We start from the raw sequence: 19,289 nt of genomic DNA, 5'->3' as shown, positions 1-19,289 counted from the left end.
GGAAGACATGGAGGTGCTTCTCATCCAGCGTGCACGCAGATGCAGAGCACAGGACCAGCAACAGCAGCTTCCACAACACCAGCAGGGATCCCAAATGCAACACAGAAGGCAGGAGAGGATATTCCGCACCAGGACAACCCTTCATGGCCTCAGGGAACATCACGTCACCCAGAGGTACAGGTTGAACTGGCAAGCCATTCAGCAGCTGCTGCGCAACATTGAGCCACAGTTGGCATCCAGCTTGCAGACACTCCGCACTATCCCACCAGAAACCAAACTGCTAGCTGTACTACACATGTTGGCAAGTGGCTCCTTTCAAACCACTGGTGCCCTGGTTGCTGGGATCTCTCAGCCATCATTCTCCGCCTTCCTGCCCAAGATACTGGATGCCATCATCTCACTCACACCCCGCCACATCTGCTTCCCCAACACACAGCAGGAGCAGCAGGAGACAAAATAGGGGTTTTACCTCATTAATGGATTCCCACGTCCTTGGTGCCATTGACTGCACACATGTACCGCATTGTGCCACCTGCTGCAACTGAACATCTATACCGCAACAGGAAGCACACACACTCCATCAATGTGCAGGCCATTGTGGATCACCAGGGATTGATCACCAACATTGTGGCAAAGTATCCTGGGAGTGTGCATGATTCATTCATCTTCCGTCACTGCACCATCAATCAACACTTCCAGAATGGACGATATGGAAATGGACTACTTGTTGGTAAGTACAGAAACCTACGTATGTACACACTGCGCAGCAACCCTCTAGGACACACAACACATACACCACAACATCGACATATGGACAGGAATACACTGAGGTTGTGACACCGCTAGGCATGTTTGATATCCTCACCCAATGGGAGACACACCTAGGGACAAATTACCATTCCAAATAACAACTGATGCCACTCCACAGACACAAGGGGAAAATGTAAAACAACACAATGACAAACACATGTCCCCAACTGGCATTACATCTGCGACGATTAAACTTCAATAACACATCAATAACACTCAATCAAACACCCTTCAAATCAATACGTACTGTGTAAGGGGTGTGGAATGTTTGTTGCTGCAGGTCAAACACCATGACACACATAGCATAATGATGACTACAATAAAGGTCACGTGCAATCATTGAGGCAGTTCAAATATCTCACATCACTCCTGCTCTCACATTGCCCACTACCAAGAGGCAAGTGGACTGTGCGAAGAACACATCTTGATGGGACAATATGGAAAGTGCACATTCCTACACATACGCATTGTGACAAATTTACACACACACAACAGATGTACTGCCATAAGGACATTCTGAAACACAAAATGCCAACGTCACAACCAAGTTAGCCAGCTGAACTAGACCATGTGCAGTAGTCTAGGTAGACGTTACAACCTGAGTCAACTTGGCAAGGGTAGAGAAATAGGTCTGCAGTGAACTTGTCACACATGTGAAATTAGTGTATAGTCAAATGTTAACACGTTAGTGAGCACAATGTATGGAGAAGTTTGGCTAATTGTCACCTTGCAAAATCTAAGGGTCTCACTGATGGTTAATTTAATCTATTGCATATGTCAAAATGTATGGGATGTCCAGGGTACATAGATGCGAACGTGTTACCACCACTGTTGATTTGATTCTGTACATGGAACTATCATCTCACCCCCAGTGAAGACACAGGGACACCTGTACCACAAGTCACAATGCAAGGGAGTACACACTGTACTGCAACTCTCAAAATATACTGTTGACATCCAATCAGCAGCAAACACTCATTCAGCTAACAAAACAACCCAATGCTGATGGTACAGTAGTTGGGCTGTGTTTGTAGTTTTTTTGAATTTTTCCTGTCCTACTTTCCCCCTATTCTCCTTTGTTCCCCTTTATCCCCTATTTCTATTTTGTACCATTATGGTGGGTAGGCCTTGTCTTGGCAGGATGGGAGAGGAGAAGCTGCGTGGGTTCATTTGGCTGGTGTGACATTTCCTACCCGTGATGATTGAGGCAGGTGGTCGTGTTATCCAAGGGTATTACACTGAGGCACGGAGGCTCCGGTGGGCAAAGGTGTTGTATCATCTGCAGAGGATATACCACACACCACGAAACGACCACCAGCTGAAGCACCGCTGGGCTGACCTTGTATCCAGGGAGCAAGATCTGCTGGACCACCTGGGGATTGTGATTGGTGGCCCTGTTGGTGAGTACAAATCATGTTAATGTGCACGTTTAATTGCTCTGTAGTGACATTAGCTGATTTTTACAATATCTGCCGGCAATGTTGTAGAGCATGTGGAATGCTAGTGAAAAATACAGGGCCATATTTCTACTTTGTTAGCACCGCAATTGTGAGCTGTTTGGAAGCAAGAGCTCCGCAAACTTACTAACTATATTTGCATTTAGTAAGTTTGCGCCGCCTTGGTGTCAAACAGCAACACAAATCTGGTGCAAAATATGTATAGATAAAGACCACAGTTGCCTGTGAGGTATAGAAATTTCTGACACATTACCGTCATTTGTTGAAGCAACAGCTAGACTAACTTTATAAACACAACAGGAGCCTGAAAATTAGTGCAGGCTTCACATCAATTGATGATAGCAATGTAGTGCAAACATATGTTTCATGTGTGTTCGTTGAGTGTGTCAGGAAACCGATCATGGAAATCCCGAAAATATTTTGAATTATTGTGCCACTCCATTCTTTTCGACTACATGTCTGATCTGGCTTTGGACACGTATGTAACAAGTTCTAGCTGCGCTCAGCTAACATCTTAAACTGATATTTGGAGTTTGTAGTGCCACAATTTAATTAGGGATGGCAGGCAAAAGGTATGCACATGGGTTCATATCTCTATCGTTGGTGCAACTCATCATAGCTGTGCCACATCAAATGAAGAAACTGATACAAATTGAGGGCTAACAACTGTCCCTGGCCCTGTGTACATTGTACCTGTGTGTCATAAATTGGTCATAGTCACAATGGCTGGTTGACTGGTAAAGCAGTCCTCACGGAAAGTGGCTTTGGATGTCTCTCATTGATACACATGATGAGATGAATACACTCTATGATTTTGTCTGCGCACTAATGAAGGAGCATGTTTGCCACCACATGATAGGGCCACTGCATGTGTGCAGATATGTGTGTATCACTCACTAGAGTCCCTGGGTCTGTACATGTTTGCCGTGGTATGTAGGATTCAGTATCATCATGTTTGAGAGGCTTTACTTTCTGATTCAATCTTACACATAGTATTTGTCTTTTGAATTGTTGTACAGTGCACAGACATTGAGCACATGTCTCCCTTCCATGCCTTACAGGTGGACCGGCACCCTACACTATTGGTGAGGTGGCTCGATTTGAGGACCCAGACATCTCCAGTAAGTGTTCATATTTCTGTTATGTGTTATGTTTGCTGGTGATGTGTGATGGACTCCTGTGTGTTGGACACATAGCAAAGTGTGATGTGCTGGCCAATCATTTGTTTTGTTCCGTGAGTGGAATATCATTTTATCACCATCTTTGAGTTGGCCAATCCTTATCGTATTGTCATATTTTGGTATTCTAGGTCAGTCCTGTAGGCACGGCAATGTGAATAGGGATGAGTCATGTGGATAAAACTTGATTCAGAAAAAGTTACAGTGGACCTTATTAGTGAATTAGTCAGCCAGTCAGACCCGAATTCTCCAAGAATAGGGATGCCAAAGTCTTACCCACAGACTTCTGCTTCCCTATTCACTAATGAACATGTTGAACTGTATGTGAAACTTCCTAGCAGCATGTAGCTCCACATGTAGTGCTACGAGTATGTGGCACTTGAGTACAATGGCCTAGGTGTGCATGCAACTCGTTGCCAGAGGTGTTCCTACATCTCTCTGTTTGTTGTAAGTCATGGCTTACTGGTAGTAAATGATGTGGACAAAGGTCTGCATTTCCAAACATAAGTGTTGATGGGATTGTCCAAGGGTTGGCTGTCTCCTACTTGGAGATCCTCCTTACCTGTGGTGTGAGTGCTGGGCCAAACCCATGTCCAGCTCTCCTAAGCTTCCAGGGTGTCCTTGTTGTTAGAAATTATTAGTTGATTGTCCACCCCCCACCCGCCCCCCCCAGACACAGGCGTAGGGTTGTGAATAGTGTACCTAGGACTGATGACACAAGTTTGGTACACAGACATGTAAATCAGTAAATCACTTGTCTGAACCTAGTATACCCACTTATGATTAGCACATGCTTTCTATACTGGCAAGTCCATTTACAACTTGCAGATCTTGTGGCCCTAGATTGCCATCCAGTACAATGACATTTGTTGCTCTGGCAGTGGTGGAGGATATACAGCATGATTTTTAGCTGACAACTGGCAGAACTATGATGCCAAAATCATGCCAGTTGTTACCCATCTTGTAGGGTTTGGATGTGCTATGTGTGATAGGACCTTTGTAGGCTGGCTTGCCATGTACTTCATCAGGGACAATCAATGATCTGTATGATGATATGTGCTGTTACAAGTACATTAGATGTATTGTTTGATTTACTTCTTGTGCCATTTCACACAATGCAGTACCTAATGTTTGATTTTCTATTTGTCTTCACAGCTGCAAATATGACTCCCATCCAGGTTAGGGAGTTTCAACGGCGGGCAATGCGATACCGTCACATACTTGATGTAGAGTCTGGGTACCGCAACATGGCCCGAAGATATCGCCATGAACGAGCCTCCGGAGCTTGGAGGGCATATGCACAAGGGGGCCCTTCTGTGTCTACCACAGCCACCACCAGCAGCACCACCACTACCACCCAGGTGGCACCAACAGGAGCTGGGACCTTTGCGGGACCATCAACTGGAACTGCTCCAGGACTAGTCACAGCACCACCTGCAGGGCAGCCTACAGCCATTGCAACAACATGGGCCCATACTTCCTCAGCTGGCACCCAGACCACCCCTGCTGCAGCCATTGACCCTGCTGCTTTTGCTCAGATGCAAAGGAACTTGGACCGTGTCCTACATAAGATGACCAAACTGCAGCAGGAGGTGGCACAGGTCAACCGGCACGTGCGTTCCATAAAGAAGACCCTGAGGAGGGCCAACCTGTAGGCATCTAGACGGACCTGATTCCCTCCCCTCCCTCCTCTTTCCTGGTTCTTACACTTTGTGGGTTTAGGGGGCTTAGTGTTAGGTTAGTGTAGGCTGTTAGTTTAGTTAGTGGTAGTGGGTGGGGGGTGGGGGTCTGTGAATAATTCTACTGTTTATTATTATCTGTGTGGATGGGTGGGTGGTGGGCAATGTTGGGTTTGTGGTGTTTTTCCACACAAAAAAAAATAATAAAAAAATTACAGAAAAAAATATATTTGTTTAGTATAGGATAGTATGTGTTTAGGTTAGTATCTGTTGTCCTCCATGTGTCCTGTCTTATAAGGGGGGAGGGGGGTTGATGGTTAGATTGTTTCGTTAAATAAGTAAGTTTAGCTTAGGTTAGTTAGGGACAGTTGTGGGTTATGAGTAGTTAGAGTAGATTAGGTTAGGTAAGGTGTTTCCCCTAGTTTTCACTTCTGTTTTTACTGTTTAATAAATATCTAGGTAACCCTTTACAGTATGTGTCAAATGCTTGTAGATCAGGGCCTTGGCATGAGTGAACAGTGTATCTTTTGTATAAGAATTTGTGTCCTATGCTGCAACCATATCCCAACTGAGCTGTTACATTGGATGCTACCCCAAAGCTACTTGGCTAAGATTGGGTCATTCATTGCAACCACCAATCACGGTAACTATGGATCCCAAAGTTTGGTTATTTCATGATGTATGTTTTCAATGTCACATACTGTGCTTCCAGATTTAGTAGTGGGGACACGGTGTTAAGTCTGACTGCAGTCTGATGTCCAAGGAAATCCTTATAAGGTGAGTGATAGTATGCTCTCTTGTAGTATAGTGTACATAATTCACATAGATCATTTGTTACACTGTTCAGCATGGTTACTTATTTGGATGTATCCTCATACACCTCCATTCATGCAGTTTGGTGTGTGTTAGCTTAAATTTGTGGCAAATGTCACATAAGTTAGTTTTGCATTGAAGCAACAATTTGAAGGCACTATTTTCTGCCTTAGACATCCCTTGAGGAAGCGCTATTCTGTCCAACACAGCATTATGGTGTGTAGTTTCTTTTTTCCTCAGAAATAACCCTCAGGAAGGGCAGATGATGGTACAATCCAGGCCACTATGCATAGCTATCAGCCCACATTATTTCAGGACAGGTGTATTGACAATCCATAATAATTGATAGGAGGCAAACTTCACTGATCTACCACACGGTTGATGTGTCACATTACACAGAGACAAAGTGGTTGTGTAAGTGCTATTAATTGAAAAGTGCTATATGTACATTGTCCATGATTGTGAGTCCATTACAGTGACATCTTCCATTGTGATCCTACACAAGTGCAAAAGGACATGTCATTGGACATGTTGGGGTGAAGTGTCAGCCAGTGCAGAGGGACAGGATTTGCCAATGAGTTCGTGAGAGACAATCACAGGGCAGGCTGACAAGATAAACAGTGGGTTGCAGAACAGTGCTTCAATACAGTTGCTGCAAGACTGGCATGTTACAAAGCACAGGACCTTGGTAATAGGTGGCCATGTGGCAGGGACTAGTTCTACTGGGTACTCTTACGTGTGAAGGTGATCTGTTCCTGGACTTCATCTTCTGATGTGTGTGTTGCCTCCTCTGCCCTTGGTGGTGGTGGTTGTGAAGGGGCAACACACACCTCAGTGTGTGTAGACATGGAGTCTGACATCCCAGTAGCTGCTAACTGTGGGGGGTTAAGGGCAGTACTGCAGCAAGGAGGATCTGCTGATTCTTAAGAATAGCAGCCACATCATGGTGGTAGGCAGCCTGGTCGGCCATGAGGGGTTCAATGTTGCATTCGTGCACGCGTAGACAGGATTGCTGTTGTAGGTGTTGGGTCAACTGTATTACGGCTGTGCTGATTTCCTTCAGCCTTTTTTTCTACTTCCTGCAAGATAGTTGTTCGTACTTGCATAGCTGCTGCCTGTTCTTCAGTTGACATCATGCACAAACGCACCCCCTCTAGGCTGGCTGCCATAGTTTGCATCCCCACCCGCATCTTCTTGGCCAGCTCCCGCTGTACTCCAACTACAGTTCGCTCAAAGCTGGTGCCAGTGTTGTCAGAGTCCTCAGCTGTGTTGGAGCTGGCAGGTCGTACAATTGGAGTTGTGGGTGGGTCCTCTGTGATGGCTGCTAGTTCTGTGCTTCTCCTTGTGACTGATGGTGGGGTCTGGAGAGTTTCAAGGACCTCTTGGAGAGTCTGGTGGCTGATGTTTGTCAGCTCGTCATCCATGTCATCAGGGTAGTCCTGGACTGGCATATCCGCAGGAGATCCATCGTCCTCTGCAATGTAATACGGTACAATTAGTGTGTCTGTGTTGTGGCATTTGTAATGTGACATGCCTGCCTTGCGATTATTTTCACATTGTGATCTTGGTTCCTGTTCATTGTTCCTGTCTTTCAGATTGGCATTCTCCCAGGCCTATGCCCCACCTGCATGTCACATGTATTGTGGTCAGTTTGTGGACTTGTCAGCATCATATCCTCTAGGTGTTGGTTCTGGCCAAATAGTGAATTGCCACCTTCTTGTCCTACACAACCCTCCATCTACTTCCATTCTCATGGTGAGGCCTTTCACTGGCTGTGGGTGCTCTGATGGCACTAGCACCACACTTAACAATCTGGACCTGCCCCAGTCTCTGATCTTTCACATCTACCTATATGTAGTTGAAATGTAGCATATACTATGTATAGCATTGTTATGGCACAAAATGGATGTCAGCATTGGTAATTTGTACTGCTGATGTTGGGGAATGTGTGGTACATTGAATTGCCCTGATAGTCGTAGAAGTGCCCTAACTTCTCCTCTGACTGTGCAGGTGTATTTCTGTGACCAGTTACATGTGTCCTCCACCTCAATGCTTTTGTCTGAGCAGTATGACATTTGGGATGTTGCATTGTGACCCAGGCACAGGGTGGACCCTGACATATGCAGCATGGGTATGACATTAGTGCTTTGTACCTCCTAATGTTGATGACATTGGCTGATGTTTGTGGCAACTATGGACAGTCACATTTGACAGGACTGGAACATTTGTCTTGTTTCAGGGGATTGTTAACGTTGTCATCCTGAACCCTCTAATTTGGGTGTTTTAGATCTATAGGGACGTTACTGCCATTAGCTACTTGACCAGCACACACAGCGGAGGTGGTAGTGGCAACTGTTGTCAATGTTACATCCCACTAGTAGGTATGGCCAGAAGTTGTTAATTGGGCCCTAGTTAATGTATGGAGTATAGTGGCTGACGTGTGAGGGGATGCCAGTTTGACATTGTGCCCTTCCCTCCTGGCCTGGCTTCACCTTTGCAACATCCTTGGCATGGCAGCATCCTCCGATGCAAAGGTTGTTGGTGTTGTGTAGTGGTGTGCCCAAGGTTCCCTCTGAACGGGCCATGCCCCCGTGCGTGCCCATTTAAACATGCGACTCCCTGAATATCATGACTTCCATGCATTGTGTAGTAGGTATTCCCCCCCGCTGGCAGTTAACATTTGTGCATTTTAATTCCCCATGTGTTGTCTCCTGGTAGTCTGTGCTGTCCTGTCCTGTCCTTGAATCCCTGTGACGATCTCCTCAGGGATGATGGCTGCCACCATCTCCTCCATGTGGTCCAGGGCCTCCTGGTGTGCTGGACTCCCACCTCCAGTCTGCAGTGCTGCCTTCCTGTTCCTGGCCATCTTTTCCCTGGTCCTGCGCTTGCAGTCATGCCAGCGTTTCTTGCACTCGATGACTGTTCTGCGTACTTCTGCCACACTGTTAATCTTGTCAACAATTTGTTGCCATATTGCCTCTCTCATTCTGATTGGCAACTTTGAGGTGACAAATAGTTGGTGCTGGTGTTCCGTCACCTCTTTCACCTGAATTTCCTGCTCCTCTGCACTGAAGCAACACCTTCTCTTCTTCTTCTCCCTGTCCTGGGTCTTATGTGGGTCCTCCTGGCTGGGTCCTGATCTGTTGTCATCTTCCTGGGGACTGTGCAAGCATCTGGGATCCATTTTGGCTCTCCTCTGCAAAAACTGCTGGGTTTGCGGCGAATTTCGACGCAATTGCGTCAAAAAACGCTGCATATCCGGTTTGCGGTGTCGTAAAATGGCTCACAGTCATTTTTGCTGCGTTAACGTAGTTTTCCCTTATGACGTGACGCTGTGGTGTGCGTCAGAGAAAATGACTCACACCTGTGGTTTGTGCCACCGTGCGTCAAAGTATAAATTTGACGCCCGCACGGCGCAATGAAATGGCGTTAGCCGGTGGTAATATTTTTGACGCAAAACTGCGTTGGTGCAGTTTTGCGTCAAAAAGTATAAATATGGGCCTCTGTGTTTTGCAGAGTCTTTGGGCCCAAATTTGCTAACTTTTGCGTTGCAGTTTCATCACTTTTTTCCCCCACAGCCGGATGCAAAATATATGCCGGGATTTACTAAGCTGAGCAGAGCACGATTTGCATGCTTTAGTAAAAAAAAAAAACAATCAATGCAGCTCAGAGCGCTGCCTTGTGTTACCTTGGGTGAAGCATTAGCTTTACCATACATTGATCTAATGATTTTGACTCAAACCCATATTTACCAAAGTCGGTAAACCTGGGTTTATGCCAAAATGGTGCACCTACCCAAGCCAGGAGTAACAAGGAGAAATATCTTTAGTTCTCCTTGTTACTTCCTCCTTGCATGTGTGCTGCATTTTGCAGCACACTTACAAAACGGAATAAGTATCTAAGAATGGTTTTTGTGCAGTTAGGCATCCCTTCCTGCACAAAACCTATTCTGACCAAAACTTAGACATCCTTGTGTCATGGCGCAAGGGTGCCTGCATTGGAGATAGTCTGCCACAAGTGCGTTAGTGCAAGGAGAGAGCAGAAGTACATTTCAGTGCTCTCCTTTTTTCACAACGCAGCGCAGCGCAGCAAGTTCTCTTGCTAAGTTGCATTGCGTTGTGTAAGAGTTTAGCAATTATGGTCCTCTGTGCTTTATAAGTGTTCATCTCTGATGCACTTGGCACCACCCAAACATTTCTCTCACCCGTTGTGACATATGACAAGTACTTTTGTATGTTAATGATTAGGATATTATCTTCTGTATAGCCACTGTCTGGACAAAATATAGTTTTTAATATTGTGATACAAAAATATTGTGCCAAAAATATTATTAGAGCAGAAACATTGTATTACTGTTTATCATTGTCAAGAAAATCTTCTGAATCTGTATAAAATATTTTCTAATAATCTCATTTTAAAATATATTTTACTTAAATATAGGTGAAAACAATGTTTTTTGTGTAATTTGTTATACGTTAGTTATAATATTAATTTTGGGTGTTAGTATTGTTAGCATAATTGTTATTCATTTTTGTTATATAGCGTGTAAATTAAAATATTTATTTTTGTAAATTAAATTAGTAATGTTTCAATTGGGTAGCAGGTTGTTGGGGTTTTAGGGTAAAAGGGTGGGAAGTAATGTTATCATTCTTTAATAACAATATAAACTATAACAAATATAGTAATGATTAATGAGTATGATTACAATTGTAATCTGTTTCATGTTATTGTCAATTTTGTATTGTAAATTAAATATTTAATTAATTTCTATATTTTTCAATCATTCATTTGTTTAATAATTGTTTTATGTGTTCAACATTAATTTATTATTTTTAATGTATATTTACATTTTTAAATTTGGATTATTATTCATTATGTCTTTAGTTTGAATCTTTTATACTGTTCTGTTTCAGACAGCCTACTTTGTATGTGGTTTGGTGAAGGCTGTTTGTTTTGTAAACTTTTAAAAAAACAAAGTCGAGTAATTTTACAGTAGTGGCTGTATTGGTTGTAGAGACACAAAGATTGAATGACTTTTGAAGCGGCACACATGTATGTGTGTAAGTATGTATGTATTATCTGTATGTTTATATGTATCTACTTATGTATATAGTATTTCTAGCATGAACCTAGCCAAAATGCATTGGAGCACCGTACATGGTCAAAGGCAAAGGTTAAAGTCAGCGAGTAACAGGCGAGGAAGCTGAGTTGGGGACGTTAATCCATTGTGATGTAGCTTTCTTTGAAGAGGTAAGTCTTCAATGATTTCCTAAATTGGAGCACGGTTTAGGCGGGCCTGATGGATATAGGGATGTTGTTCCAGATCCTGGGTACATGCCTATTGTCTTGTTTTCTCTTTTTCACACTTCTTTTTTCCTGTTTTCCTTTTGTGGATTCATTTTTCTCAAATCAAAGTTATACTTCCTTCTTCCACAATGGTTCATTGTTTTTGCAATTCTTGTTTTTGGAGTCCCTGCGTCAACTGGTGAGGAGCGCTTAAAATGTTTAATGTTTAATGTTTAATGTTAAATGCTTCTTTTGTAAGGTCTTTTGCTTTATCTGGACTACAAAAAGGAGTGCGTTTTGTTGTGGTCGATGGAGTTATTAATTCTTGTTTCCAAGTGTGCTGGCAAACGATGTGTTAAATCAAAGCCTGGCATTTATTTCGTTCTTTTATTTTTGTGAATCTTTAGTGTTTTGTCATCCTATGACAATTGTTTAAAGGAAGATAGTGGGGGCTAATCAGTGCATAAGATGTCAACCGCACAGAAGGTAAAGTGTTTAATCCTATCCGTATGCCCTGCTGCTGCTTTTCTACCACTGGCAAACTGTTAGACTATCAAAAGAGGAGTAAATGTCAGGCCTATTTGCAGGACTCCAGCAGCTGGAGCCTCAATACTCTGTGTAATAAAATGCCAGTCAAACAAGATAGAATTTTTCATCACAGACGTCAGACAGAGAAAAACCGAGGACAGCGCACCAAGCATCAAATCAAATGACAATAGAGCTGCACCTCGCTCTCATAACTTCCCCATTAACACTGTAAATTCTTTACCCCTTTTTATGTAATTTGCTGTATCGTAAATATTTGAAATTACAACAACGTTACACAAAATTACACAGAATTACGCAAGGAGCATAACCCGCCATTTAGTGCTATTTTCTCACCACAAAATACACCCTTGTGTCTAAATTGGACACAAGGACACGTTTTGCTCTAAGAAAATAGCACTGAGAGCAACAGATCATGAACAGCAGCAGTCAGCAGCCACTTGTGCTCGCTAAGTTTGTTGTTCCTGTACTCATACAGTAGGATTTTTGTGCCAAATTACTCATAATTACACAAACAGACGTGAAAGCATCATTTTTGGTACTTTCACATAGAAAGAGTATCACGAAATTTACAAAATTACTCTTACTACTCGAGCCTAATTAAAATTTCCCCAAAGCCTTCCTAAGATAAGGGTGATTTTAGCTGGTTCTTGGAATATGGTTCTGGAGCCAGTCTTTGCCCTCAATGATGCAACAGTATAGTTGGTTTAGGCATGTGCACTCAGTGGAAATAGGTTCAGTTCCTCTATGAGGGCGTAGGAGCATTGCCCCCCCAGTATTTGTTGCCCCGTGGCCCATATTAAAGCATTAGGATTTTTCCCACTGCCACTGACCCGCTTGGGTGCACACAGGCGGACGCCTTTAATAATGAGTGTGCACTGCATTGCGTTATGCGGGCAGGGGTGGGATTTAATTATTGACAGCACATGAGACACAAGTTCCCTGAGTTAACACTTAGTGCGTATGTCAGGTTAGGTGGGTGTCTTTCTATGTCCAACCCAACATGCACACTTGAGGCCTCTTCTATCGCCGCAATTAGTGAGCTGGGGATTTGAGCCACAGACTCACAGTCTACTAAGCAGTGTCACTTTTTCCTTCTCCTGCCAACCCTTGCGCAGCTTTCATGCTGTTTTTAGAATAGATATCTGCTTGCTAGATTAGGGGTAGAAGTTGAAAGATAATTCAATTGAGCCCCTAAAGGAAGATGACATCATGTGGGTGTTATTGCTCCTGGTTGCTCCTTGTAGATACTTTTATTTTGTAGATTTCTTCTGCTGCTCCTTATTGCCCTTTGTATTCTCGTTGCCCCTTAGTCACTGGTGATCAGGGCAATTAGGACAGTTGACATTAATCTTTGGCTGGTTGTGGGGAAGTTGCAAGCTATACCACAGATGCCTACACTGCAGCCCTGCCCAAAACATCAAGCGTGCTGCAGCCCTAGACCTCTGCAGCAGCCGGCGTCCTTCTCCCCCCTTCACCTCTCCTCTGCACATTATAGAAACAGCCGGCTCCCAGACTGAACTGGAGAAGCACTGAGGTCTGCAGTCAGACTAAGGGTCAACAGAGGCGGGTAACCTGCTGATGAGAGACAAGATGGAAGATGCAGGGGCACAGGAACATCTGTCTGTTTCCGTGGCACTCCTCTCCTTCAGCTGCTCTCTTAACAGGATGGATCTGTTCATGTAGCACGCCCTAGGCGAGGCCACACAAGTGAGGTAGAGTTATTGAAGTAACACTGAGCAATATGAATTTAGTGGATCCTCACAGGTTCTGAAAATTCCCTCACAGAAATGTGAGGAAAATGCATGTTTTACATCAAAGTTTGAGGTTTTGGGGGGTGCCAGAGAGATGGCGTGCAAGATGGCTGCACACTTGTGAGGCTCCTGTGACCTGGGGACAATATAAATTAATATTGGAAGTATTTTGAGTCCATCCTGGCTCCTAAATGACAGCCTGATGCCTGCTGATGCCCTGTAGCCAGGGAATTGGAGGAAAAGCATACCGGCCCGCAGGCAGTCTCGAAACTACAAGAGGTTCGAGGGGCTCCTCAGCAACTAAAGATGGCACCCACGATGTGTTAGGGCCAAACTTGCACTGAGGAGTGAGCCTGCTGATGGCCACGAGCGACCGGTGAGATTTGAGGAGGTGCTCGCGGTCTGCCAAGTGATCATCACGACAGCCCGTGGCGTCGGGCCATAGGAACAAAGAGGCAGGGCTGGTAAGGGAAAATTAGAGGAGACCCCTTTGGCAGAGAGCCGGGTACACGCCTGGGCTTAGAACGGCCTGCGCCCCGATCCACAAGTAAGTTATATCAGGCATGTTCAATGAGTGCGGAAACAGGCCAAACATGCTGTGCTGCCGCGCAGGCTAAATAAATAAGGAAATTATATTATGGGCTAGGTGTCCGTATACAACTGCACAGGCTCTCTACAGGCCCCTCCCTTCTTTGATAAAAAAGTTAATTGTTCGCAGCTTCACCCTGTGGTCCCACAACACTTTTAATGTACGCACCATGCCCTGTAGGGAATCCCTATTTAATATATAAGTGAACTGTTCCAGACAACAGAGGCTCCCAATCCCCGCTGCCCATACATCCTTGGTTGTACAATTGAATGACCCAGTGAGATGGCGAGCTGATGAACTCAGGATAAACACACAGGACAATTACAGTATTCAAAATGTAGAACACACTTCCCATTGCAAGGTACCTGGAGTGTTGCAACAGCAAAGCTCCTCAGTCCCCTAGGCTGGCACATATGTAGAACTTAATGCCCTGCTCAATTAAGACATCGCTGTAGCGTCGCACCCATGACGGAACGGGGACTGTGCCCTACCATGTTGTTACGGCTGAGAGGGGTGTTGCGGATAGGGTGACCACCTGGCACTGAGGCAAATTCTGGACAGGACTGTAAAAAATTCAGGACAAAGGGTCAAAATTCAGGACAAAAATTCAGGACAAAGGGTCAAAATTCAGGACAAAAATTCAAGAACAAACGTCAGTTTTACAGACACACGCAAGAGAGGCCATGCCTCACTATGTTGTCAGTGCATTTATTTACTCTTTTTTAACATAGCACTATTTATTCACTGTGGACCTTTTGTGATTGCCTCCTGGTGTGCTACATTCAGGTGTCACATTACGTCCTTGTTCAGTAGTAAATAATGCCCTTCACGGCAAGGCCATCACCCCTACCCAAATCTACCCGATCTTTCCTGAAGAGAAAGTAACATCAACATTTTGATTATGTTTCTGAACATTTCAAAACCCCTGGCAAACAGTTTGAGAAACATTAAGGTAATAAACCTTATGCTAGTTTAAACAAATTGAACAAAAACATCTGGCTTACCCCAACCGCCCATGGACTTTCAACCTAATTTTTTTTAAAGAGGCAGGGCAGATGGTGTGGGTGACAGTCTCACACCTAATGACAGGATGTGATGTAGCCACAACTTGTCTGTAGTCTCACTGCACTAGAGTGTATGTTTGGGACTCTACATTTATCTCAGAAATGGGAGCCCGGACTACCAATCAAAGATAATAAAAGAGTAGAATGAAATCGAGATCAAATGGGAGATCCACAGCAAGTAATTCAAAGGGTTGTTGCTAACAACTGGACAAATAAAGAAGCGAAGAACAAGGTGGGACAATTCCTAAAATCAGACAAGATGGGTCCACCAAGACTATTTGAAGGTATTGGGTACCTGGGGAGTTGTCTGCACACAGGAGCGAAACAGAAGGGGCACTGTCAAGTGGTTGAACAATCAACACCCATCCACCTTGGCAAACTCTTCTGGTGCAATGGTTCGCTGTTAGTGCTTGTGAAGGGTGAGCAGGGGCCAGACCCCTTGCAAGGTTGTGCAAGGCAATTGCCCGCTTAGTCCATGTCTTTATATGGTTTTGAAATTGAGCAAAAGCCAAACTAGAGATCTGGGTTATCCCTAAGTGTCAAGTACACATAGAACCTTCAAAATATTTGGGATGTAAATTGCACAAACAAAATTTACAAATTTTAAAATTTAATTAGTGTTTCTTTAACATATGGCACTGTTTTCGCCTTCATACACAATTCGATCTCAGATTGAACTGGAAACCAGTTACCTTTCAATACCTAATGATTAATATCTTTCTTACACTGATTTCCAGGATGAAAATCTCGGCAGAGCGAACGTTCCCTCCAAGCCCAGTTTGCTTTTTGGGCTTCTCTCCTGCTTTCTGTAGAGGCCATGTGGCACTAGCGAAGATGGTGTGCTACCCCAATGATAGTATTATTTTGCAAACTTTCCCCTGCTCGTCCTTCATTCCTTCTTCAGACAGGCCACACATCTGATTTGGTCACTGCGGCGCCGTCGGGAGCTCTTTCCACTCTAAAGCTAACTGTGACTGCGGGTGGATTAGATCTTCTGGACTTAGAATGCTTTTATTCAGCTGCAGATGTCCAATGGGTGGCTCACTGGCTTTCTGCCCACCTCCCTGCATGAGATGGGGTTTACCAGTAAAGACTTTTAAGGAAGGCTTAATGCACTGCTCATCGTTTCCTACTGACCATTCTATGGATCACCATCCGGGGTTATCATGCATGGCTTTCTCTTGCCTTGTCAGAACCTGTAAACTCACTGACACAAAGAAACCCTATGCTCCTGCACTACCTTTGCTAAGCCTTCCCACTCGCACAGGATGGCTGTGCTCAGAGCAACTCCATCAGTGGCATGTTGCAGGTGTCTTAAAATTGGGGACTTTGTTTCTGAACAGTGAGCTACTAAATTTCCAAACCCTTGTGGCAGACTACCATCTTCACCCCGGCAACTCCTTACTTACAACCACCTTAAATAATCATTAAATGCCCTATTTCATGTCTGCTACCTAGCACTAACCCTACAAGAGGTGTGCCAGAAGCTCTGCACCATAGGAAATGGTGGCAAACTGATGGAATGGGTGTACAGACCTATCCTGCAACATGGAAACCACTCCAGCTCTTGTCATACTACCTGGGTGATTGATGTACCAAACCTCTGCAAGATATGGACTAAAATACTGGACTTTCCCCACAAAGTATCCCACAGCTGTCACTTTAAGTAAATTCATAGTGCTTCCTTGTGAATGCATTCTGCCCGTTGCTTGCCATTGGCCTTGTGGTTTGTAACTCACAATTTGTTGATTTCAATTTGCTGGCTTTATTTGTTTTAGGCTATGCAGCTTGAATTCCTCCCTTCCCTTGCCAAAACCTTATTTACAGTATCCTGCCGAGTGCTCCCTTTCTGTAAACAGGCCTGTAAATCTTGTTCTTATCTTATCATATTTGCTGTGCATTCAGAGAACAAAGTCAAATGTCAGGCTCTGTCTTCGGTGGGAACTTAGTGTTTACTTTCCTTTCTCTGACTTCAAAGTGAGAGGATTTATGCGACAATCTTGCTGGATACTGGGGTTAGGAAAGAGTTTTTTCTATCACATGACAACATTTAAATAGACTTCAGAATATATCAGAATTAGAAGTACAAATCAAGCACATTTTTGTTAATTCTGAACTGTGCTGGAAACAAATACCTTTACATGCTTAAAACAAATCATTGAATTAGGTGATGCAATTTCCACACATCATTGTCTCTGCACACTATAGTTTGATTTGAAAAACTGTGTATCTGTGCAAATGTAATGGTAATTTCAATCAAAAATGTTTTGTCTGTAATGGCAGTGTGTTACCACACCATGCATGCTCCACTCCACTCTACTCTACTCTGCACCACTCCACACCACACCACTGCACCCTACTCTGTATCACTCCACTTTAAGCCACTCCATGCCACTGCATTCTTCTCCATTCGGAACCACTCCACATTATGCCACTGCTCTCTATGCTACTTCACACAATGCCTCTCTACTCTACTCTGTACTACTCTACTCTAAGCCACTGCACTTTACGCCTCTCTACACCAATGCGCTCTGCTCGTCTGCACGCCATACCACTCCAGTCTAGGCAACACAAATCTAATCTGCACAACTCCACTCTCTGCCACTCTGCAACGCTGCACTGTACGCCACTGCACTCTAAGCTAATACACTCTATGCTAATGCACTTCACTCTTCAACACTCAACTCTATGCCCCTGCACTCTACATCAATACACTGTACATCATTCTAATCTACTCTGCACCTCTGCACTCTATGCCACGGCACTCTACACTACTTTACTCTATGCCATCACACTCTATGCCACTTTATGCAACTCCACTCTAACCTGCACTTCTCCACTCTAAGCCACCTCACTCTACTGTGAAATAATCTACTTTATGCCACTGCACTCTGGCCCACTGCATTCTATGCCACTGCACCCTACCCTGCACCTCTCCACTCTATGCAACTGCACTCTACTCTGAAACAATCTATTCTATGCCACTGTACTCTATACCACTCTGACCACTGCACTCTAGTTCAATGCACTCTACACCACTGCAAGCTGACACTCTGCAACACTGCTCTGGCCGCCACTATACTCTACACCACTCTGCTCTGTACTACTGCATTTTGCACCAATATACTCTATTCCACTGCATTCTATGCCACTCTACTCTGCCCAATGCCACTCTATGCAACTGCACTCTACACCAGTGTACTCTAAACAACTGCACTGCCCTTTACTCTGCACCACTGTACTCTATGCCACTGTTCTCTGTACCACTCTACACCACTGCACTGACACTCTACTCTGCAACTCTGCACTCTACACCACTCTACTCTATGCCACTGCACTCTAGGCACTATACTCTACACCACTCTACAATACTTCACTCTGCACCACTCTACACCACTACACTCTATGCCACATGAGTCTACTCTGCACTCTATGACACTGAACCACTCTGCATTACTGCACTCTCTGCTACTCTATTGTATGCCACTCTACTCCACTGCACTCTGCGCCAATGCACTCTAAACAACTGCACGCCACTGCCCTCTACTCTGTACCACTGTACTCCACGCCACTGCTCTGTGCCACTCTACTCCACAAAACATCACTGCACTGACACTCTACTCTGCAGTGTTGCACTCTCCACCACCGTACTATACACCAATGTACTATGTACTACTGCATTCTATGCCACTGCACTCTATGCCACTCTACTCTGCATCACTCCACTCTACAGCACTTTGCCCTACTCTGCACCACTCTACACTACACCACTGCACTCCCTGCAACGTGAGTCTACTCTGCAATCTATGCCACTGCACCACTCTACACTACTGCTCTCTCTGTCACTCTATTGTATGCCACTCTACTTTACTGCACTCTATGCCACTCTACTCTGTCCCACGCCACTCCACTCTAAACCACTGCACTCTACGCTCACGCACTCTAAACAACTGCACTGTACCCCACTGCAATGTACTTTGCACCACTGGGCTCTACGCCACTGCTCCTATGCTACTCTACTCTACTCCACACCACTATGCCACTAGCTTTAAGCCATGCTGAACAGCAGCTACTCTGGTGTATAACATGGCTAATGGCTAAAACACACTAGCA

Source organism: Pleurodeles waltl, chromosome 6, assembly GCF_031143425.1.
Source record: "Pleurodeles waltl isolate 20211129_DDA chromosome 6, aPleWal1.hap1.20221129, whole genome shotgun sequence".
Taxonomy (NCBI): domain Eukaryota; kingdom Metazoa; phylum Chordata; class Amphibia; order Caudata; family Salamandridae; genus Pleurodeles; species Pleurodeles waltl.
The sequence above is the reverse complement of the archived record's forward strand: the minus strand, read 5'-3'. Positions refer to the sequence as shown.